The 25,290-nt window shown below is 46.2% G+C and overlaps 1 protein-coding gene and 1 long non-coding RNA gene across 4 annotated transcripts in view; one reads left to right on the plus strand and one right to left on the minus strand.

The window, feature by feature from the left end:
* LOC118124878 (zinc fingers and homeoboxes protein 2) overlaps positions 1–25,290 on the plus strand; it is a 77,954-nt gene that overhangs the window by 36,184 nt on the left and 16,480 nt on the right. The gene's annotated exons all lie outside the window — the stretch shown is intronic.
* Positions 14,822–19,840, minus strand: LOC118124879. 2 transcript variants are annotated; one of them, XR_004698777.2, is made up of 3 exons: positions 19,719–19,840; positions 16,540–16,647; positions 14,822–15,089 (listed from the first exon to the last, which is right to left on the minus strand). It is a non-coding gene; the product is annotated as an uncharacterized LOC118124879 (long non-coding RNA). The 2 variants fall into 2 exon arrangements; XR_004698776.2 differs by lacking the exon at positions 19,719–19,840 and adding an exon at positions 16,770–16,878.

Raw genomic sequence — 25,290 nt, forward strand, 5'->3', positions numbered from 1 at the left:
AGTATAATGGATCCACACTGAATCAGCTGTGGTTCGGAAACACTGGTTATATCCTGTCTCTGGACGTCCTGCTGGTCACACGTCACCTTCACACACTTCTCCTCCGTCCTAACCCTAACACTTCGTATCCTGCTCATTCTGTAGCTAGGTTCCTTCAGTATCTAAGGTTCCTTCAGTATCTAAGGTTCCTTCAGTATCTAAGGTTCCCTCAGTATTTCCAGTTCCCTCTGTCGTCTCTACTTCAGTATCTAAGGTTCCTTCAGTATTTCCAGTTCCCTCTGTGTCGTCTCTACTTTCAGTATCTAAGGTTCCTTCAGTATCTAAGGTTCCTTCAGTATCTAAGGTTCCTTCAGTATTTCCAGTTCCTCTGTGTCGTCTCTACTTTCAGTATCTAAGGTTCCTTCAGTATCTAAGGTTCCTTCAGTATCTAAGGTTCCTTCAGTACCTAAGGTTCCCTCAGTATTTCCAGTTCCCTCTGTGTCGTCTCTACTTTCAGTATCTAAGGTTCCTTCAGTATCTAAGGTTCCTTCAGTATCTATGGTTCCTTCAGTATCTAAGGTTCCTTCAGTATCTATGGTTCCTTCAGTATCTAAGGTTCCTTCAGTATCTAAGGTTCCTTCAGTATCTAAGGTTCCTTCAGTATTAAGGTTCCTTCAGTATCTAAGGTTCCTTCAGTATCTACGGTTCCTTCATATCTAAGGTTCCCTCTGTGTCGTCTCTACTTTCAGTATCTTTGCTGTTGAAAGAAGTTTCGTCAGAGTTTTGGCGTCGACTTGGTTCACAAACGCCAGATCTCGTGACATCCCCACTGTGCTGACAAACACAAACACAAATAAAGTGACTCATACGTACATTACACAATTATAACACACCCACCAACTGGCAGGCCCTCACACACACACACACACACTGACACACTCTCTGCTGGAGTCTCTGGTTGTGTAGGATATGTCCACATGTGGAACACCAGCTGGTCAACACACACACACACACACACACACACACACACACACACGCACACACAGTCATGCGTTCATCTCCCCTGCTGCGCTAACACACCTCCTGCTAAGATTCCTTCCTCTTTGCATGTGTAACAGTCCTCAGTCACTCACACACTTTGTCTTTCTCTTTCACACTTGTTTACCCGCTCGCTCACGCACCAGCAGTACACACATTCGCAGTAGTACAGTACTCCCTCTCTCTCCCACACACACACATCCCCTGTGCCAGTATCTGTGTTTATCAGAGTGCGTCGCTGCTTTCGGCTCCGCACGCCCATTTCATCATACTGCACACACACACACTCACATGCCGTATGTATACACAGACACAATCTATAGACACACTCATTTAATTCATCATTGCATCATATTAAGACGCTGAATTTGTACACACACACAGACACACACCCACTTACACACAGATTGCATCACAGTCTGGCAGTAAACGTCCTTTATTGTTCTCTAAACTTTCATCTCAGAGATGAAAACATGCAGCAAATGCATCCAGTCAGTGAATGTGAAAACAAGAAAGTGAGCTCGGGGAACAGAGCCCCTGAAATCCAGAGAGTTCACCTGAACGACTCCACCTTCGTTTAAAGGTTTCAGTATAAACCAGTCTGACTGAAATCATCATCCAGACCGAACCATCAGGAAGGAAACCAGCATCAGGCTCGTCTGTGTCCAAACAAACGAAACCGTCAGTTGAACAGAATAAAATCATTTCTGTCTTAACATCCGAGAAAAGATTCACTTTTAATGGAAAGTAAAATAAATGTTTGAATCGTTTCCTTCGTCGGGATCCACGCCAAAAGTTTGACATTTTGTCCAGCGCCATCTTGCTTTTCAAAAACAAGAAGTAACCATATTTGGAGGAGCGGGGGGTGGAGCCAGGACTGAAAGCTCATTGACACGCCCACATGCACCCATTGGACGGTTCTAGCTGCCAGTCACAATGTGGTATCCACCCCCCAACACAGTCAGTGCTTTATGGTCTATTTAACTCATAATGTACTAAATGATCATGAGCTGCATGGAAGAAGACAAATAAAGGGGAAATGATTAAAACACAACATAACCAACCTTTACTGTGTGTGTGTGTGTGCGTGTGCGTGTGCGTGCGTGTGTGTGAGTGTGTGTGTGTGTAGGCCAAAACTATCTGTCATTCAAATAAAACAAAAGAAAAACACCAGTGAGTCACATCTTAAAAATAAGAAACATTCAGGCACCAGGGTGGAAAGAAACCAGACAACCCAGTTTGGTAACACGTCTGCCAAACTCCACCAAACCTGGAGATCAGTCAGCCGAAACCTGGCCAGTTGAAGAGAGACAACAATTAAATAATGAAACCATCATCCAATCAATCATCACGTAGACCAGGTGAAAACCACTCAGTCAAATAAAAGAATAAAAACAGTCAGATCTGGATCAGCCGCTTGACTGAAACCTCCTCTGAATGAACGCTTTGTCCACATGGAGAGCTGTGTGTGTGTGAGTGTGTGTGTGTGTGTGTGTGAGTGTGTGTGTGTGTGTGTGTGTGAGTGTGTGTGTGTGTGTGACTGTGTGTGTGTGAGAAAGTAAAGTGTGTGAAAGAAAGAGGGACAAAGGGAACAAAATGGAGTGAAAAAGAGACACTGAGACAAAGAGAGAGAGTTTGGTGTCGAGATTAAACAGGCAGTACAGGATGTGCAGCCAAACTATTTTCTCTGCTTGGCTGCAGATTCTGTGTGTGTGTGTGTGTGTGTGTGTGTGTGTGTGTGTGTGTGTGTGTGTGTGTGTGTGTGTGTGTGTGTGTGTGTGTGTGTGTGTGTGTGTGTGTGTGTGTGTGTGTGTGTGTGTGTGTGTGTGATGTAGTGAACGGTGCTGATGGGATGTCACTTGTCCGCTTTAGTCTTTAGTATCACAAGTAGGAGGGACACACACACACTTTCAGTTAATGATACACCCACACACACAGATTCGTGGAGATATGTTACCTGAGGAGGTGAGTGAGTTTCACACACGTCCTGATTTTCTGTGTTCAATGAACATTTGTACAAAATTGTTCGTTATCGTCGTTGATTGTAGTCGTTAAAGTCCTGAGTGTCGTCAGGACTCGATCACACCTGGTTGGGTTCAGAGCTTCAGACTCTTCAGCTCAGACTGAACCTGAACATCAGGTGTGAAAGGTTCCTCAGACCAAGAGGAGTTCTGGGTCTGGATCAAACTGAACCAGGTTCTGATCCAGAGTGAAAACACTTTGTTGGATAGTTTGGACTTTTGGACCAATCACAGGAAGTAGAGACAGAATTAAACAGTAGAAGAAGAAGAAGAGGAAGAAGAAGAGGAAGAGGAAGCAGCTGCAGTCTTCACCTCCGACGATATGTTTGAACCAAGAGGACGTTCACTTGGTGCATTTGAACTCATGATGTTAACATGGTGACCTAATGACCCCCCACACCGACAACACGCCCATGTCAGACACCATCTATAAACCAATCAGAGTCCGGTATAGGTAGACTCCGCCCACGTAGGCGATGACCACAGGACGTATTTCAGACAGAATTCTGTCTAAATTACAAAGTGAAACTAAAACAGATCAAATGAAACATGGAACAAACAGGAAGCTTCAGAGTCTCAGAGAGGAAACAAACTAATAATCCAGCACAGACAGAGACAGCGCCACCATGTGGATCTACGGTTGAATTTGTAGTAGCATTTCAACAATCAGCTGTTGTACAGTAAATTAATTCACAATAAAACCTTTCACAAGACGCCTGTGTCAGTAGGAGGCTTTAACTAATCTTAATAATCTATATAATCTAAATAATTGATCTAAAGACGACTAATTTAAAATACTGTTTAATTTGACCTGTGGATGTTAAACTCTTTTAAAATCAAACCACAGATCTTCTTCAGTCGAGCCCCCTCTTCATCAAATCTATATTTTTATATGCATGTGTTGCATTAACTTTAATTTATGTCTGTATAATGAGCCGAGGAACCTTGAGCTGCCTCCGTGTTGGATCCGCTTCCTGTGGTGGAACCAACATGAATCAAACATGTTCCCAGGTTCCTACTGAGTCCGGTTAACTCTATAAAAAAAATATCATAATTGAGTGTACATGTGATTTACTTATTTTTTAGAGTCGTCCAAATTTGATTTCATAAAACATCGTCCTTTGTCTTTTAGTTTTGGGAAGGGGAGGCGTGTTTATCTGAGCAGATAAAGAAACGCGACATCTACCCGTCGACCGCTCGCTCCTTTAAAGAGAAGGAAGAAGAAAGTGACGTGTCAGGCGTCAGGCGGCGTGCGAGCCAGGAGGAAGACGCCGTTTGTCACCAGAAATTATTGATGTATAAACAAATAGACGCAGCGGGAGAACGTAGCACGTTTAAAAGAAAAATCAAAGAGGAGACGAGGGAGGAGATAAACGGGTGAAGATTATGAGACAAAGGGAGGAGAAGAGTGATGGAGGGAGGAGGAGGAGGAGAAAGTTGGAGGACGGAGGGGGAAATGCTAAATGACAAGTGAAGGAAAGAAGGAGTGATAATGAAGGAAGGACATACACTCTCTGGTTCTTCCTCCCTCCTCTTCTTCACTGATTACTCCTTCTCTTTTTCCTTGTTTGCATCTCTACCGATCTTCAGCTTCATCTCCTCGTCCTTCCTCCTCATCCTCTTTTCTCTCATCCCCTCCTCATCTTCTCTCTTTCATTCTCCTCCTCTCTTTCGCTGCCTGTTGAATGAACAGATGAATGAAAATGAAACAGACTTTTCTTTCTTCGTCATCACTTTTGTCTTTTTATTTGTCTTTGGCCTTCGTCAGTTTTTCTCCAGAATCTTGTCTCGTTAGCGTGTGAAATCCGTCACGGGACATAAACACGCTTCTATCGTCATAAACACATTCACACATAAACACGTGAAGTTCCACCAGCTTCCGATCGGCTCGTCACCAAACTGTCAATCAAACCTCATTAGATAAGTTTAATTGTAATAATAATGATTATAATAAAACAAAGATCTATAATCATTCATTTGTAAACTGTAGAGATATTGTTTCTGTGTCTCACAGACAAAGACTGGAACTGGAGGTTTTTGGTCGCCACACACACACACACACACACACACACACACACACACACACACACACACACACACACACACACACACACAGTGATTGTAGTCCTCAGTTTTTTGAAGGAGTGTTTAGCAGATTTTATTTTCTGTTTTTTGGGCAGGACGAGCGGGGTAGCGCTCGCTCCCTCCAGCGACCATGGGACTCGGCACGTTGCCATGGAAACAGCCCAAACTGCACTGGTGGAGGGATGGGGGCAGAAAGAGAGAGGCAGACAGACAAAACTAAAAAGAATCAGAGGGAAATGTTTTACTCAAAGAAGAAGAAGGCCTTCTGTGTGTGTGTGTGTGTGTGTGTGTGTGTGTGTGTGTGTGTGTGTTGAAGGATGAGACGAGACAAAGCAGGGAGAGAGAAAGAAATGCAGGTGTGTGTCTGTCTGGGTTTGTACAATTTGTGTGTGTCCTGTCTGATTTTTAAGTGTGTGTGTGTGTGTGTGTGTGTGTGTGTGTGTGTGTGTGTGTGTGTGTGTGTGTGTGTGTGTGTGTGTGTGTGTGTGTGTGTGTGTGTGTGTGTGTGTGCGCACAGCAAACATTCTGGCCTCTCACAGATGAAGTAAATAGCGTTGATTGTTTCATCGCTGTCGTTCTCAGCGTGTTGACGGAGGAGGAAGCTGCAGGAAGACGACTGAGCGACTTTGTTGCGTCCAGTTCAGTCGTCACGTTTGTGAGCTGCTGTTGACATTACGTTTTTTAAAAGTCATTTTCTCATGGACTTCGATAGAAACATCCCGTGGAGTCGCCCCCTGTTGACCATCACACAGAATACAGGTTTCCGACACTTCTGCGTTAGCGCACGTTGTTTTGGACGAACGTTGTTGGTGTTATCGAGGTGGTCTCCTTCACGATCTTCAGTGCGAGGTTCTGCTCCGTGTTGAGGACACGCCCGAGCCTTTGTATCCGACATCTGATCACTAGCATCAAACTCGGCTCTTAGAAGAAGCAGCGTATTTCCCTGAGCCGTCCGTTGTGGAAGGCGTGGATCGGGTTCATTTCTTTAATCGTTAATTTTTAAAGTTTGACCTTTGCTCTCAGGCTGAGCAGCTTCCACTTCACTTCACGGACCATTTCTATGTAGTCTGTAGACCAGGTCGCCCGGCTCGGCTCGGCCCGGCCCGGCTCGGCTCGGCTCGGACCACAAAGTGACGCGTCCTCGGTGCATGAGAACATAGACGACCTCGTCTGGTCTGAGGCGACAGAAGGACGCACAACATTTTAGTGATGGTTGTGGAGGAAACGACACAGAGCATCACACCCTCTGTGTACGTGACGCTGGCTCAGTGAACAGTGTGTGTTTCTAATTAATTTCAGTAACACACACAGAGGACTATTGTGTGTGTGTGTGTGTGTTTTTTGTAGTGTAGTACAACATGTTTATATGTGAATGTGGGTGGTTGTGTCTGTGCACACGCACCATCCCTCCTTCGGTATCCTGTATAATTGTGTGTGTGTGTGTGTGTGTGTGTGTGTGTGTGTGTGTGTGTGTGTGTGTGTGTGTGTGTGTGTGTGTGTGTGTGTGTGTGTGTGTGTGTGTGTGTGTGTGTGTGTGTGTGTGTGTGTGTGTGTCCCTGAGCTAGTATCAGTGGTAAGCTGTGATTCAGGCTGTGAAAACACTGATTTGGCAGCGACAGCGTCTTCCTCCATCTCAGACTCAGTCGGCACCAAAGAAATCTATCTCTTAAAACTGAAGCTTTATTATAAAAAAAGGTGTGTGTGTGTGCGTGTGTGTGTGTGTGGAATTGGGTGTGTGTGTGTGTGTGTGTGGATGTGTGTGTTAGGGATTGGGCGTGTCCCTGACTCCTGCTGGACGTTTGTTTTCTGCTGCAACGATTCGTAAAAACCTCTTTCTGATGTTTCTTGTCTCACGATGAACTCGTCTGTTTTAATTCATGCATCTTGATGAGGACTGATATTTATGCGTGTGTGTCTGTGTGTGATTTACATGTGGAGGTATGAGCTGTTAACTCGCATGTGAACCTGTAACACTGACATGTTATTTAAAACAAAGATATTTAAACCTCACCTACAGTTTTTGTAATAAAATTATATTTATTTGATGTATTTCTATGTTTTTCTATATTTTGCCATCAGACTGTAGATGGATGGATCTCTGACCAGGAAGAAATGTAAAGAGCAGAATTTAATTTCTTTATGCGATTTGAAAAGGAACTGAACTGACATTTAATAATGTTCCAAATCAAGTCCTTTCATCTGTGTTAATACGCTGCTTGTGTCCAGATTACAAATCAAACCAACACTGCCCTTATTCCAGGGGAAGTAATCAGTTCAATAACTGGTGGGATTTGCTGAGACATTCACAGCTTTGAATGAGTTTTGATCTCAACACAAAAAGGAAAGATTTCTATTTGAACGGAGCCATGAACTCGGCTCCCCCCCGGCCTCGGCCACGTTTTCCTCAGAAGACGACGAGGTTTGTAAAAACATTTGTAACTTGAGCTCATCAGAGCTGCTGACGTGTGTCGGCCGCTTAAACGCACAGATTCCTGCCAGCGGCTCTCTGGCCGGAGAACAAACCTCAGAGAAACCCACACAGTTTGATGAGTTTGTACACACACCATGTTATTGGCTGGTTCATTAGGTCATGCACGTGTTTCACTGTGTGTGTGTGTGTGTGTGTGTGTGTGTGTGTGTGTACAGCAGTCCGTCTCATCAGACCTTCGAAGGTTCATCTGGTTTCGATGAAAATGTTCCGACCTCAGAGTCGGCTCACCTGCCAGAGCGGAGACGTGCGCTCTCTCTTCTCTCTCCCTCTCTTTCTTGGAAACAAGTTTTCGGTCTGGAGCCAGTGCGGTAATCCTGAAATATGTGTCATCTTATGTCTTTTAAATGAAGCCTCCGCAGGAATTTACTACTCAAATTCTTAGTGAAACAGTTTTTCAGAGCATCAGAAACACGATGTTTGTTTGGAGGGGAAGCCACAGACGGGTTGTGGGTTATTTATTGATTTATAAGTCGGGCTGGACGACGTTGATGATATCTACAGTCAAACATCACAACAGAGGATGGAAACCCAAAGAAATGTAGAAATAAAACTCAAATAATCTCAAATGAGTGAAGAGAAGATGGATCAGGAGATAGACAGGCGTCGTTGTGAGCTGTGGGTCGTGAACCAAAGAATGAGATGAAGAATAGAACCGTGGGATGATGGGAGTCTTCTCCTGGTTACATTCCTTCAGAGTTGATGGTTCAGGAGGTTTTTATCTGAATTCTCCTCAGAGGAATAAAGCAGCTTCACGTTAAAAAACAATCAATCAATGCTCAGCTTGTTTCTCTGATAATTTAAGATCCAGACGTCCAACGACTAAAATCCTTCATCCACTTCAAATACAGAGTTAAAAACCAGATCTCAAGAGTTCATCCTAATAAAGCGACTTCAGACTGGATAAGACGTGACTTCCATCTTGACGGAGGCGATTTGACGCCACCGCCACGCGACCAAATGAAACTGGACCTTGATTCAAACTCCCGATTTCTTCCAGTTTGATTTGTAATGAAACAACACAACCTGAGCTCCAGAGGAACACAGGTCTGTTTGTATTTAGTGGTTTAAATGAGGTCAAGTCACAGATTCCTGGTTCAAGTCTTGTTTCGTCTCTTTTCTCTCTGCGTTTGGTCTCCTCCACCTCCTCAGAGGAACTTCTGGCTCTGGTTAAATCCTCCTCTTTGTTCTGCAGCTGCTCGTGGACTTTTTACAGATGTGACCAAAATGTGCAGCTGAAAGAGGCTGAAAGAGTTTGATCACGGGTCCGGAGACGTGACCACGGAGTCCCTCCATCCCGTGTTGCTTTATAAACAGTTTTTCCAGCTTTAATTTGACTCAACGTGTTGCATAAGTATAAACGTCAGCAGTGAGCCGCTCTGTCGTCCAGAGTTTCTGTTGTACATGGAAATTGTGACTAAACAAATTATATCAAGGAGAAGAAATGTAAACCATCTGTTCCTGATGATGAGGGTTGTTTTTCTCTCCCTCCAACATTCTGCCTCTTTCGAGGAATTCAAAGAACTTCTGTGACTGTTGCTTGATTCATCTTCTGGTTACGACACATCCAGCGTTGGACCAGCGCCACGTTATGAGCCGGGATCTAAAAGAAAAGGTTCAGAACAAAGGTTCATTCTTTACGTCTCGTGTTTAACGACTGAGTTTTCATTTCAACTGATCCAATTACAATTTAACAGGAAATCTTTACTTTGAACTTAACACTAAATTTAATTATTATTTGAATTGCTCTTCTGCTGCTGTTTCCCCAGCAGCTCAAAGAGCTCGACTGTCGTCAGTCCCGTGAATCACAATCACACCGAGGCTTTGACCTTTGACCTTTTCGTAGTCGGTCGATTGACGGGTTTGTTCTTCGTCACGTCCGGCGTAAAGAGCATCTCGTGTAAAATGGCGACTTGTGGCGTGACCTCATCGTGGATTGAGATTCTCCTCCGATACAAAGACAGTCACCATTAAGTCGACTGTTGTGAACTTAACGTTTCCTCTTCATGGAATCAGTATTTTCACTCTTCAGTATGAAAGTGTGACATTTCTCAACAAATGATAAATAGCTGTAACGTACAATTAGTTTAGAAACCGTCGCCATGGTCAGGTGCGACCTTAACGCTTCTCCTCCTCCACTCCTCCACTCCTCCTCCACTCCTCTCCTCCTCTCCTCCCACTAACCTGATTTTAAGGATGTTTTCTTCTTCAGCTCCTTTAAATTTCAACGTCTTCATAATAATGAAATATTCTGTCAGTAAAAAGTATTTTGACATACATGATGAAATCTGTGTCTCCGGACAAATGCATTAGTATTTCTTCAGTTGGAGCAAGTGGCTGGTGAGTTCGAGGACGCACCGTGACAATCAGATTTTCACACAGAGAGAAACAAATATATATTTTGTAGGTTAAAGAAACCGAAAGAGAGACTGAGGGTTTTATGAGAATCGACCTGTAGCCGTGGAAATGTTCAGCCCACGTCCTGATGACGACAGGACGCACGCATGTCAGACAGATAACATGAAACTATGGAACAAACATGAAGCTTCAGACTCTCAGAGAGAAATCAAAAGTCCTGTTCAGGCCTCGTTCAGGGAATCGATAAAGAATCTGGTGCATCAGCAGAATCCATGTGAATGAGGTGATTTCCATCCAGAGGCTAAGTGACTGAGTTCAAGTTTTGAAACTGGAGGAGAAGCTCATGTCTGTCCATTTATCCACTGGAATGAAAAACAAACACAACCGGCTCAGTTAATACGGACGAGCGGAGCGGCTTTAGATTTCTGAGAAGACAAGAGAAGTTCCCTCCTGAGGAACAGAGAACGTCTGGAACGAGTCACGGAGTTGGAACAGGTATCAGTCCGGTGGTCGTCTGAGGTGAGACGCCTGAGAGACGCACATCGAACCCTGATCAGAGTCATGGAATGAAAACATGGAGCCGCCCTGAATCCCCAGCATCTTCTGGGCGGAGTTTTCCTTTTCCTTATCGGTCGCCATCAAACTGACGCTCGCTGACAGAGGCTGTCGTCTCACCGCCATCTTGTCTGGAGAGTGTGTGTGAGTTTTTGGCCGTGGTCGAGGTGTGTGTGTGTGTCTGTGTGTGTGTGTGTGTGTGTGTGTGTATACATCTCAGCGTGAGGAGTCGGCGCTGTAAAGCTGCTCGTCCCGCCTCAGCCAATGTCAACAGCCGAGCGCATAACTTCCCATGAGCCTTTTCCCCTAGAAGGTAACTGGAAGGCTGCTCTGCTAGTGTGTGTGTGTGTGTGTGTGTGTGTGTGTGTGTGTGTGTGTGTGTGTGTGTGTGTGTGTGTGTGTGCGCACGCTGTGTTGTAGCACCGATGTTGGCACACAGTGTGTGTTTTAGATGATAAACACACACACACACAGAATTGGTGTGTGTGTGTGTTTTTACATGCGTGCTGTTGTCTTGCTTGTACTCATGGGGGCATTTCTACACCCTGTGTGTGTGTGTTTTTGTTTTAAATGCACGTGCACATGCAGCATGAAGTCACACACACACACACACACACACCCGTGGACAGTGTGTATCTGTGCGTGTGTTGAAAAAAGCAACACATACCAGCACAGGTACAGTCGGTGTGTGTGTGTTGGTTCAGTGTGTGTGTGTGTGTGTGTTGGTGTGGTGTGTGTGTGTGTGTGTGTGTGTGTGTTGGTTCAGTGTGTGTGTGTGTGTGTGCTGTGTGTGCAGCAGAGCAGAGTGGCGGCTCTAATGCGATTACGTCCCTTGTCTCCGTGCAGAACTGATAAGGTATTAGAGGGCGGGCCGTGATGAGATTTAAATTAATTCAGCCTCCATTCAAATTCACCATGAGATGAGCTGCTCCATTATTTGGCCTTCAGCTCCTCACTCCTCCCTCCTCCCTCCTTCCATCCCTCCTCCCTCCTCCCTCCTTCCTTCTCCCCTTTTCTTTTGCTCGTCTCATCACACCCCTCCTTCGTGTCTCCCTTTAATCCCTCTGCCTCTCCTCCTGAGCAGTCTTCTTCCACCCCTTCGTCTCATTCCCTCCTTCCGCCCCTGTTCTTTTACTCCTCTTTTACTCCTTCTCCTCTCGTGACACACCTCCTTCTGCCTCTGCCACCTTCGTAACTTCCAATAATCCCTCTTCTTCCTCTCCTCCTATCCGTCCTTCCTTGTTTTTTCCTTCCTCCTTCCAGCCCTCCTTCCTTCTTTCGGGACTCCCCTCCTTTCTCGTCTCCTCCTGATTCTTCTCCTTCCTGTCTTCCATTCCACCACCTCCTTCCCTCCCTCCTTTCTTCCTCCCTTCCTCCCCTTTTCTTGACGCACCCTATTCCGTCATCTCCCTCTGTGCCTTTTCCTCCCTGTCTCCCTCCCTCCTTCCAGCCCTCCATCTCCTCTCTCCTTTCATTCCTCTGTCTCCTTCCTTCCTTCCTTCCTTCCTTCCTCCTGTCTCGTGACACACATTGTTCCCTCTCTCCTTCCTTCCTCCTCTCCTCCTCTCCTGAGTTTTCTTCCTCCATCCCTCAATCCTCTTTTATCTTTCTGTCTCCTTCCCTCCTCCCTTTGTTCAATTCTTCTTTTTCCATTCCTCCTCTTCCCTCCCTTCCCTCTTGTTCCTCTTTTACTTCTTCCTTGTTTACTGTCGTTTTGTTTCCTCCCCCTCGTTCATCCATCATTTCTTCTCCCCTCTTTTCTCCCCTTACACCTTCTTCCATACCTTTATCTCTCTTTCATCTCCCTTCTTTCCCTCTTTCCTTCCCTTGTCCATGTTTCTTTCCTCCCTTCATTCCTTTCTCCTTCCCTCCATTCAATCACCTCCTCATTCCCTTTTTCCTATACCTCCTTTTTTGGTCTCAATTCAGTTTTTCCTCTCCTGTATCTCATCTTTATCTCTCCTCCTTCCCTCCTTAATTTATCCCTCCATCCCCCCTTCCCTTTTCACATCCTTTATTCCTCTCTCCATTCATCTCCTCTTTTCTGAATCCCCTCCTTCTTCCTCCCTTCAGTCCTCCATCCTTCATCTCTTTATTTCTCTATATGTGAAATTAATTTCTTTTTTCCTCCTTCCTGTTTCCTACCTCCTTTCCTTCCTCACTTCTCTCCCCAATATCACTCCTTCATTTCCTTCCATCCTCTCCTCCTCCTTTTTACGTCCCTTTCTTCTTCCTTCTCTTCCTCCCCTCTTACCAAAATCATCTCCTACCTCCTTCCCTGCTTTCCTTCCCCTCTCAATTAAAATCCTCCTCCCCTCTCTCTGTTTCTCTCCTCCTACCTAAACCATCTCCTCCTTTCCTCTTTTCCTGCCTTACCTCCTCCCCTCTCTCCATCCCTCCTTCTCCTCTGAGTTACCCCCCCCCAATACCCCATCTCCCCCTCCACCCGCTTCCTTCTTATCCCTCCTTCCCCTGGTTTTACTCCTCTTTAACAAAACATTTAACCAAATGGAGTCAAGGTAGTGTGTGTGTGTGTGTGTGTGTGTGTGTGTGTGTGTGTGTGTGTGTGTGTGTGTGTGTGTGTGTGTGTGTGTGTGTGTGTGTGTGTGTGTGTGTGTGTGTGTGTGTGTGTGTGAGAGTGAGAGAGAGAGAGAGGGAGCATCCATACAAGCTTCCCATACCCCGTGCATGCATATTAATGTGTTTCTCAATCCCTCCTCGTGTGTGTGTGTGTGTGTGTGTGTGTGTGTGTGTGTGTGTGTGTGTGTGTGTGTGTGTGTGTGTGTGTGTGTGTATGTGTGTGTGTGTGTGTGTCTCCTCCACAGTAAATAAAGTCAGTGAGTGTCAGTAACCGATGGCAACAACTCTTCTCGTCAGCACGATGTTGAACAGTCGATTTTTTTCAAACTCTTTTCTGAAAAGGAATTTTTGCTTGTGGGAAAATGTAGGTTTGGTCGGAGGGGTCGGAGGTCACCGCCTGCAGGGCGTCCCTGGAACCTTTCACCCTCGAACATCACTGTGAACGGCAGCTCTCACTCGCCGCTCAAAATGAGTTTTCCCAAAATTTCTGCTTAATCTGGAGCCACACATGAGGGGGGATATTGGCTGCGACAATTAGTAAATGACTCAATTTGCATATTCATAATCACTTTATTTGATTGAAAGAGCTGCAGCCGTCCCGAGCAGCGAGCGAGCACACGAGGAAACCTCCAAACCTCCAGACCCCCTCTGAGCGACGCCATCCAGGAACAAGCTGAAGCAGCTCATCAGCACAAACACCTGCAGGTCACAGGTTCCAGGCTGAGGCAGGAGAACGTTCCTGGAACCAGAAGACAGGTTCTCTGAGAGAACGGTAACCTCATTAACCTGCACCCCACGGGCCGACACGTTAACTTCTGCTTCTCTGGTCAAGATCCTCGGGGAAATAAATCATTCATTTGATTTATTTTAAAAGTCAGTTGATATAAAAAAAACAAGACTTTCTGGGTTTGAATATTTCACTGAGTCTTAAAGATGGAGGAGTGTGTGTGTGTGTGTGTGTGTGTGTGTGTGTGTGTGTGTGTGTGTGTGTGTGTATTTGTTCACATTATTCATTAAAGTGAAGATATGTTAGGTTTTGGTTTTGATTGGCTCTTTAGTTGTGTCGTTCCCCCGCAGAGCAGAATCTGACCCAGCTGGTTAAACTTACTACTCCACCTTAAAAGCAGCGCCCGGCCTCCTCGACAGGCGCTCGCCATAACAACGCTCTGGTTGTGATCAGGCTGAGTTTGGTTAGATTGACGCTGGTTTGAGGAAACACGACCAACAGGATCCAGCTGGAAATGATTTAACGTTTCTTAAATGATTCGACTGATGATCTTGAGGTCAGAGGTCAGCGTCTGTTAAACACGACTCGTGGTTTGTAAGTCGGACACGAGCGTGGCCGCAGATGAAGGAGGCTCCTGAGCAGGAGGCGGCGTCTCCTCCTGTTGTCAGATGGTACTGCAGGTGAGCATGAGGAGCATGAGGAGCAGCTTGATGGATGAAAAGTGTGTGTGTGTGTGTGTGTGTGTGTGCGTGTGTGTGCGTGTGTGTGTGTGTGCGTGTGTGTGTCACTGACCTCGTGTTTATCAATTTGTCTTCTTCCTCGTCTGTTTCTCCCTGTTTCACTCGTCCTCCTCCCCCTCCATCCTGCCTCCACACTCTTTTGTGTTTCCTAATCAATCATTTCTCCCCTTCTCCACTCTCTCTTCCCCTTCTTCTTCTCCTCTCCTCCTCTATCTACCTCTCCTCCTCTCCTCCCTTCCTCTCTCTTCCCCTCCTCCTCTCCTCCTCTCCTCCTCTCCTCCTTTCCTTCATTTCCCCCACATTGAAATCAGAATACGATGCTGCTCTGTGCTCACCAGTGATTATTTATGCTTCTTTCATTTTATTTATTTAACTTTCCCCTGGTTAGTAGTTTGGCCTTGAGTGCGGAGCAAGGAGAGGTTCTTCCGCTGGAGGACTCGGGTTCAAACCTCCTTGCTCAAGGGCCCTTCAGCAAGGCACTGAATGCCGACTCCGACCTCTGGCCTCCTCGTGCAAGACTGTGGATTTAGCACAAGAAGAGTTTAGTTGCCTCCATGCACATGTTTTAGAGAAGAGGAGCAGCATGTCTGACCACGGGCTGAATGATGAAAACAGTTTTCATCACAATGAGAGGAGAAATTATAAATAAGAGAACGAGGCAGAGGAGAAGAGAAGCGGTAACAAGCGACACACGCATGGAGCTCTTTCAGAAATCAGTGCAATCAGAGCATCGGCAATATCCGATTGATTCATACACGAATAAACAACATTCGTAATATTTCAGCATGGCATAATCCTAATATTACCATGGAAACAGGGTTTAGGTCGACCGCAGAGCCCCGACAGTAAACAAGATAAAGTGTGTGCGTGTCTCGGCGTCACGGCTAATCTCAGACACGTCCCTCAGGTTTCTCATAAGTGAGATAAGAGCTTGTCCAAGTTATTGACAATGAGATTATATGTTAACATTGAGCCAATCACATAGAAACAACATTACAGCTCATAATTAGGTTCTGATGTGTGACTTTGCTCGTTACAAAAAACTCTAACCCCTCTTCTCTGAATGAGTCACTCGGTCGCCCTGAAGAATCACCGTCCTGTGGTTGTCTTCACTAACCCGGGACGTTTCAGTCACAATCACATTAGTTCACTCTGACCTTTGACCTCAAAATTCGAATCAGTTCATCTGTAAGTCCGACTGAATGCTTGTACTGAATGTGCAGAGAGTCCCTCGAGGCGTTCTGCAGATATCGTGTTCACAACAGTCGTACGTACGGACGTCACGAACAACCCTCCGGCCACTGGGTGTCGCAGTTTCCTTTAATACAACCAACTCTAACTGTCACCAACCTACTTTCAACTTCAGGATCAGTCAGTTGTAGTTAATCATCTCAAGCTGATCTCATAGTGAAACCTTTTTCTCTGTCTGGATATTTGAGTCTTAATCAGAATTTATCAAATCATTTTCCTCTTAATTGTTCAGATTCCCTCTGAACGTCTGATTTGTAAATAGGAGCCGAGGTGGTTTGGCTCCCGTCGGTCTTGTTGTGGTGCAGACGAACCAGCGGCGCTCTAACCTCAGCGTCGTGAAACAGCTCAGACACAGAATGGAAGGTAATGTGAAGGAATAAATCTGTGAGCAGCGACGCACTGTGACTGATAAAAGTTTATTACGAGTCTTTCTGTGGAGTTTCTTCGCCCAGCAGGGCTCCCCCTCCACGCCCGGCTCCACAAATGTTTCTTGGCAGGTTGTAAAGAGCCTCTGAGGCAGCATTACAGCCCATGTGACAGTTAAACCCTCCACACAAACCAACACTAATGGAATTCTCTCCGGCGAGGTCGCCCATCCTGCCTATTCAGGGGGACGAGGGTGAAGCCCCCGCCCCCGTACCCTCGCCACCAAAGAATGCAATATACCCCCAGCAGCGCTTTTATGCTCACAAGTACCATCGCTGGACGGTTACTTACATTTACATTTGCATTTTGGTCGGACTCATCCGGAGCAGCGGTGGAAGGAGCTTGGATTCCTGAGGAGTGCGAGTAAGAAGCAGGAAGGAAGCTGGATCTGCTGTAATCCTGCGTGAGCGTGTCGGAGGAAACACGAGCAACCAGGAGACGACAGGGAAACAGTATTAGCACGGTTGTTAAAATGTACTTCAACACAAACTTTAGTTTAATGTTGATATAATAAATATTACCAATAAAATGTATGATAGCATTTTCATTATTTATCGGAGGTCGATCCAAATGTCAAGTCGGGACAAAGGGACACAAATGTGTGAGTGTCCTCGTACTTTTGTCCAGGGATGAAACGGTTTCTGTTTTTTACGATTAACCACGATAAAGTTCATGATTGTTAATATTAACCTGTGAAATTTAAATGATCATCATAACCGCGGTTATGATGATCATTTAAATTACACACTGCGATACTAACCATCGGGGACTTTATCGTGGTTAATCGTAAAACCGGTGACCGTTTCATCCCTGGACAAAAGTACGAGGACACTCACACATAGTTGTCCTCTGGTCTCAGTCCGTCCAGCAGATGTTGAACCTGACTGGTTCCAGATAATGAGGTTCAGCTCCCAGTCGGCGTTCCAGTTCATTCCAAGGGTTGAGCTCAGGACGCTGTGCTGCCGAGTTCGTTCCCACCAAACTGGTACCAGGGTTTCTCTATGAAGAGCTGTGAGGACACCGAGGGCTACGGCTCGAGAGGTAGAGCTGATAATCACAGGGTCGGGGGTTCAATCCTCTGTCCACATGATGAAATGTCCTTGAGCAAGACACAGAGACCCACATTTCTCTCCACGTGTGTGTGGTTTAAAACGGACATTTCCAACATGACGCAGCTCCTGTGGATATAAACATGATGCGTCTGTGTTCTGTGTAAACTCAGTGAAATACCTCCGAGTAATCTTTTGTCAGAGTAAACCACCGGCTGCCTATGGCTCAGATTATCCTACAAAACACAGGCCCAAAATAAAATGTTCTTTTTTTAATAGAAAGTTCTAAGTCCTTTCACTAAATCCCCATAAAGGAATTAGTGTGCCATTAAAATATGCCATTTGGTGGAACCTTTTATCCAAAGCTCCTTACAGGAGCCTGAGTGCATAGGTCCTCAGTAACGGTGACACTTCCTGTGTTGGTGTCCCAGTGTTCCCACAGTTCACTGAAAACTCCCATCAACTGACTGGGAACATGTCGTAGTATTAGTTCATCAGTTAAATACCAACTATCAGACAAAGCTGCTTCGGCTTAGCATCGAGTCCAAGACTTTAATATGGAGTTCACTGGAGAACACGGTTTAAAGTACAAGAGTTCACTGTCGCTGGTTTTGATGCTGTCGCTGGTTTTGATGCGTTCACTGTCGTTGGTTTTGATGCTGTCACTGGTTTTGATGCGTTCACTGTCGCTGGTTTTGATGCGTTCACTGTCACTGGTTTTGATGCGTTCACTGTCGCTGGTTTTGATGCGTTCACTGTCGCTGGTTTTGATGCGTTCACTGTGCTGGTTTTGATGCGTTCACTGTCGCTGGTTTTGATGCGTTCACTGTCGCTGGTTTTGGGAGCTTCTCATTTATTTCTTCTTTTCTAATGTTTATGTGGTTCCTCCTGAAACTTTCCTTTCCTTTAATAGTCATGTGATGTTTTGTCACGGTGACTCGTGGTAAATGTCGTGAGGCGGCGCTCTGACTGTCGGCGTGGACCGGCTGCACTGACCTATATACAAGTGAATATAAGTCTGTGCAGAGTCTCTCAGGCTTATAGCAGCTCATGGCTGGATGGAGACGGGCTGTGTTAGCTGAGGACACACACACACACACACACACACACACACACACACACACACACACATACATATATGGAGACACTCACGCATACACTTGGAAATATGTCCACGTGACGTGAGGACATGCATATGCACGAGAGGCTTAATCAGGCACACACGCTAAATTGAACTTGTGCATATGAACACACACAAACACACCACACAAACCATATGTAAGTGTACACACACACACAGACACACACACATACACAAACACAAATACATATGTAAGTGTACACACACACACACAACACAAACACACACAATGCCTCATGCATGTTTTATTGAGCCGTCTCTCTCTCTCTACACCTCCTCTCATCCCCTGTTCTCTCTCTCCCTTCAATCTTCCTCCTCTCTTTTGTTTCCCTCCTCCCCTCCCTCCTCCGTCTCTTTCACCTCCTCTCTGTCCTCCTCTGACCTCTCTGAGCAGAACAGATCAACCTGACGTCTTCACAGAGGACGAGACTCCCATAATTCACTCCCTCTCCTCCTCCTTCTCCTCCCTTCTTTTCTTTATCTTTTCCTTTTCATCCTTACGTCTCCTCCTCTGTTCTCTGTATTTCTCATTCCTTTCATCCTTTCTCCACAGTCTAGCTTTTGTTTCTCTTTGTTCCTCCCTCCTTGTTTCTGCGTATCTCTCCTTCCTGTCCTCATTTGTCTTCATCTCTCCTTCATCTTTATCTCCTCTCCCTCCTTATTTCTCCCTACTTCTCCTTTGTCCTTTACTTCTCGTTTCTCCCTCCTGTCCATGAGGAGGAGCTGCGACTCCTCCTCCTGAATCCATCCACACCTTCGCTCAGGTTGATCAGACTCTGGATCAGGAGGCCGTCTCCTCCCTGTCGACCTCGATGTTTCACCTCTGCTCCTCGTTTCACCTCCTGCGGAGCAGTCGGCTGTCACCTGCTCTGGAGGTTCCAGCGATGACGCCGTGTTTGGCCTCAGAACGTTTTTATAACGTGCTCAGGGAAATGAAGCTGATCTGCACCGGCCCTGAATACAGAGATGTTCCTCTGACCTCCGGCTTTAGAAATGGCCTTTGCAACTGTCTCCTCCTCCTCCACCTCCACCTCCTCCTCCTCCTTCTCCCTCTTCTCCTCCTGCTCCTGTTTCCAGCTGCAGCGGCCTTCCCCCAGGGTTGTCGGGCAGCAGCTGGGGTTTTGCTCAAGGGAACTTTTCCCAGGGACACACTGGAGATTCATCCTTTCTCCAGACGTGGAGATGTGGAGACTTTCTGAACTAAACGTGATCGATTTTTTTTTATAACTTTCATTTGACAGGACAAAGTTTAATATGAGCTCAAAGGGTCAGAATCGAACCTGTGGCTGCTGCAGTAGGACTCTGCTCAACCAGGTGAACCACCGGGCGTCCTGTACGCAGCTTTAACCGTGAGCTTGATCCTCGGAGGTTCTTATCTGCCCTCCACCATTTTTCATTCTTCTCATCTCCACTCCTTTTTCTCTGGACTTTCTCATATCAACTCACCTCAGTTCTCTGTTACTCCTCCACTCACCTGTTCCTCTGACCTCCTCCCTCTTTTCTTTTCTCCCGATTCATCCTCTCAGATTTGTGACCTCCTCCTTTTTACCTATACCTCCCTTTTTCCTTTCGTCCTCTCATCCTCTCTTACCTTCATCCCTCCTGCCTCCCTCTGTCCTTCTCTTCTCAGACCTCATCTCTCCTGACTCCTCTTTCTGTCTGTTCTCCTTTCTTCATCCTCCTCTTCTTTAACTGCCCTCTTCACCCTTTCCTGACCTCCTCCTCCTCTTCCTCCTTTCACCACCTGTTCCTCTTACCTCGCTCCACTTTCTTCTCCCCCTTCTCTTCTTCCTTGTCCCCTCCTGACCTCCTCTCTCCTCCTCTTTTCTCTCCTTCTCTCTTGTAGAAGAAATAAACCCTCCTCCTCCTCTACCCCCTCCTGACCTCTCCTCTCTCGCTCTTCTTTTCTCACTGTCGCCCCCTCTCTTCTCCCTCCTGACCTCCCTCCTCCTCACCTCCTCCACCCTCCTCCTCTTCTCCTAATTAGCACCTGAGCGTACAGGCCTGGTTAATATTCGGCGGCGAGGCGCTGCGACGGCAGAAGGGCACCTCGCCGTCTCTCCTGCGCTGCTGTTGCCGTGGTAACACCATGGAAATGAAGCACCGCTCTCTGTCTCTATCTCTCTCTGTCTCTTTCCTAATTTTTTTTGTGCCTCCCCCTCCACCCGCTACACCCTTCACTTTTTAATGAGTCACATGCATCCATTAAACGTTAGCATGGAAGGGTGGCGGGGGGGGCGGGCTCGTGAGGGCAAAGTGCCGCGCTCCGAGACACAGAACTCACATTTAAGGCGTGAAGGGAAAAAAGTTTCTATTTGTTTTTTTAAAAAAGACCCCAAAAAATCTATGTTTGTAAAAATTGACAGCCATTGTGTGTCTGATTATTTGATGTTTGTGTTCGGTCGCTCGGTCCAAGGACGCCGTAACTTTTGTTTATTTATCTGCTCATCTAAAAGTGTGTGTGTGTGTGTGTGTGTGTGTGTGTGTGTGCGTGTGGGGGTCGGGGCTGTTTGGACAGAGGCCTTGGCCTTGATGAAGTTCTTTAAAGCTGCTAATTGTATTTCATTCATATTTCATGGTCACGGGGGGCAGACAGTTTTGCCGAGGGAGAATTGATAGAATGTCAGGTGTGTGTGTGTCTGTGTGTGTGTGTGTGTGTGTGTGTTGCATTCCTAAACCATGGCCATGTGATGCTGGTGGGTATTTGTGTAACTTTAAGTGTGTTTCTTGCACTCGTCCATCGTGACAGCTGGAGGTCACGGACATTTTGTGTGTGTCTGTGTGTGTCTGTGTGTTTGTGTGTTGGTCCAGATTTGTTATCCTACCACAAACGACAGTGTGTGTTTGATTGTCACCGATCTTGACCTCTGACCCCTCGTTTCCACAACATAAACAAATCTATTCACATTAATTCTGTGATTCATTTCCTGACTCTGGTTTTTTATTTACTTAAATAAACTGAAATGAAAGATAATGTGAAACCAAAATAAAAAAAAGACACCAAGGCGTCAATACTTTATAATTGTCTGGTGGCAGATTTATAATATCAGACGTGATTTGGCTGTTTGACAAAACTCACTTCTTGAAACATTTGGGATAATTTAAGAAAACCAATCCAAAAGATCCAGGTCATTTTAATGTTTCTTGAGATGATTCATTACCAGTTCTCCCAATAAAGCGAAATCGCACCAGGGAACCAAGTGACCCAAGAGGATTATGGGACAAGAAATGGCGAGGACAACAATTCCCATGATCCTCGCTGCTTCATAACATTGTGCTGACGGGCAGATCCCTAGTGGCTGAAGTTGCATATTGCATGTTTAACAATAAGGCCTTTTAAATAAGAGCCGTCAGCATCACAGCGATGGACGATAACACATTAGTGATGGAGAGATGGAGGGATGAATGGAGTGATTGATGTCGTTCATGCTCGGCTCTGCAGCCTCGACCTTGAGATACTCCCTGATTCAAGGGTTCGGCCAAGTCGACGCACGTTGGCGTCGGCACGAGGCTGCAGAGCCACGCTCCAATTACCCGGCCTCTCAAGGTTCTCTGCCAATGAAAAGCCAGCTTTGTTCTCACCGGCACATCAAATGGTCTCACAAGATCCATCAGTGATGTAGCTGCGCTGCTCTCCGCTGCCGTTGAACTCTTCCAAGTTACCCTAATGCTTAAAGAGTCATTCGGCCTTGGTCTGTGGGCCCCACTTTGGGCCCCGGACCCACTCAGGGACCTTGGAATGCGTCCAGAGGCTCCTCAGCTAAATACAACGCAGGACAGCTCATTGCTGCTGCCGTCAGGTACCAGCTCTTCTCACGATGATGAGACATCGAGCCGCTGCCTTTGACTCAAACGTACAAAGACTGAATTTCTATTTGATTTGACTTCCTCCTTCCGTCTGGGTTCGTTCTGTCTCTGAGGTTCTGCTGCTTCGACCACAGACTGTAAATACATGTATTTATATTGAGCTTTTCTAGTCTTGATGACACTCAGCACTTTACAGTACAGTTTGCCATTCACACATTCATACTTGTGGTCTAGATAAACAACACGTCTCCACTTCCTCCCTCCATCCAGAAAAGAAGCGAAAGTACCCCGGACTCGAACGCTGCCATCTTCAGAATGATTGCAGAATAACAGGAAGTGGTTCTGCTCTCTGAACCTTCGTTCACCTTCAGGTTTCTACTTTCTGACGCTTTCTGGTGTTTGGCTGTTGAAGCTATTGTCACGTTATCAATATCAGGTGCTTGGATCAGACTGGATTCGATTTCCATCTGTATCATGAAGAACAACTTCGAACCCGTTAGGACGAATTCTCTTTCAGCGGGGAGAGATTGTTCCAGCAGAGAGTTTCTGTCTGTAATTCCAGTCCCGTGTCAGGAGTTCCCAGGTGGGTAATTCCAACAGACTGCAGCTACTGGTAAAAGCCCGGCCTGGTTTCCTCCTGTAACAGGGCCAGCAAAACAACCTGAGGTGAAACTAGTCATGCTGTCCTTTCGGTAGGTTTCACAGAACACTTATATAACACAAGTGAGATTTGGATCTATAAGCTGAAGAGGAAGCTGCTGGAAATAGCCCGGTGCTCTCCGATGAGCATCCAGCAGCTGTGTTAATGATGCATTAGCAGCACGAGGTGCCCACACAAAGGAACCTTTGATCAATCATTCAGCTTCTCACACACTTATATTGAGCTGTGGACACACACACATGGAGCTGCATGACGACTGGGGGGGGGGGGTCACAGAGCGATGTCGGCCTCTTAGCGTTCAGTCGCTCTTCTGCTCCTGGGACGTTCTTCCTGTTGGGTCGTTTACATCTCACAATCCCGTCCAGTGAAAGAAGTGGGTGGGGTCAAAGGTCTTATTGAGTCAGGCGTGATTTGTTTATCCAGTTTTCTGCCGGTTCGATACCGACATCACTCTATGTCCTGTTTCTTCAGAGGGAAAGTTAATCCGACTCTTTTTGTTGCTTCAGAGAGACACAGACCTCTGGTGGACAACAGAAAAGACAAACTTCGGTGAAGGCCACAGAAACTTTGTGTTTTGTTTTGAACCGAACTACTTGTGAAAGTTTCTTGGCCTTCGTTGAAAACACTGACACATTTTGGAACTCACCAAAAACCACCCGGAGCCAGATCAGGTTGTTATGAGTTCTTCAGAGAACATGTCACATGACTGCAGCCTGTCAGGACAGACGGCTTGAGGACCAAACACCTTTTGGTGATTTCTCCTGGTGAAAGACCGTCGTTAGTCAGTCGAGTAGTTTACAGGTTTCATTTCAGAGAGGAAACTGTGAATCATACGTGATACAGGTTGATATCATGAGTTCATCAGAATCCATGTTGTTGGAGTTAGTTTCCACTGAAGCCTTCTCTGTGCAGAGCTCCTCCTCCCTGCAGACCCTCGTCCCCTCGTCCCCTCGTCCCCTCGTCCCCTCGTCCCCTCCAGTTTGCCCTTGTTCCAGTAAAACGTCTTTAACCCTCCTATTAGCACACTTGGCTCCTTCCGATCTGCCTCTCGTCCTCCTAATTTGTCATTTCATTTCCCAGGATGTTTCCTCATTACCTTCCTTCTCCTCCCCGAGTTGTTTTATGGTTCCTCGACACCCTTTAGTCTCTGGAACGTCCTTGTTCGTCTCAGTTTAACAGTCAAAGGGATGAAACACTTTGTGGTTTGACGGATGATTTGCTTTAACCTTCATGTAGGTGAATGGGATTTTTTTTTAAAAACTGCAGTGGACCCGGCGTCACCCGGCTGATCCTGGTTCAGTGTCACTTTCAGAGGAAGGATGTGTCCCATCCTGGTCCTAGAACAGAGGCATCCTGGGGGTATTCTTAGCACACCACTGTCCAGTTCTAAAGATACTGAGTGTTTCTGAAGTGGATCTGGATCAGATTTATTTTTTGGTCGAACCTCACCTGCCTCTTTGACGCTAATTTGAAAAGCACTGTTGTCCCTGCTGCAGTTTTATTATTTTCCCGTAATTACTGAGTTTACGCTGCGAACGCTCCCCCGTGCACAAACACTGTACGAGTAATTACAAGGCTGCGCGGAGGAGAGCCGAGCCCGACGAATGGGACGCAGCCAAGCGGCTTGACTCCCCCCGTCAGAAGTTGGCCTGGAGTCGGATGGGCCGATCCAGTGAGGCAGCAAAACATGACACTGTTGTATTTTTTCCGGAGCTGGCAGCGACAGTGCTGTTCCTCGTCGACATGAAGCGAGGCCGCCGCCGCTGCCCGGATGAAATGCTCCGGCCCGCAGCTCCGTCTGAGATTCTCATTTCCTTCATCTGCTGTGTCTTCTCATATTTCTCTTCTTCCTCTGTTGGTATCATTTCTGTCTCTCCTCCTACTCGCTGGTTCTTTTCCGTCTTTAGCGCTGATCTGCGTTTCTTTCTTCCTTTTTCTTGGCTCCTACACACTCGTCTCCCTCCACCTCTTCCTATACATAGACTCTCTGCTCGCTGCTCTTCAACTCCACCTACACTCTCTCCTTTTCCATCTGCCTCCCTCTTTTCCCATTTCACCTCTGGCAACAGCTGGATCTCTGGCAAAGTATTTTGAAGAAGAGCGTCGTGTACAAAGGATAAGATGGAAGCATTTCTTTATTCCGTCAGTGTTTTACCTGTTAATCTATGGTTCCTCAGTCTGGCTCCTCAGAATCTAAGTTGACGTCTCTTTAGAGTCACTTCAAAGCCCGATGTGCATCTCCACATGTTGAACAGCATCAGATGCTCTTGATCTGGAGAATTCTGGATGCTTGTTATGTAATACCTGGATTTTCTATCATCCATAGAGGAAAATCCTAAAGTTGTGACACTGCCAGATTTGGCTCAGGTCAGAATTCACAGTAT

This window comes from Hippoglossus stenolepis, chromosome 17 (assembly GCF_022539355.2).
Source record: "Hippoglossus stenolepis isolate QCI-W04-F060 chromosome 17, HSTE1.2, whole genome shotgun sequence".
In the NCBI taxonomy this organism is placed as follows: Eukaryota; Metazoa; Chordata; class Actinopteri; order Pleuronectiformes; family Pleuronectidae; genus Hippoglossus; species Hippoglossus stenolepis.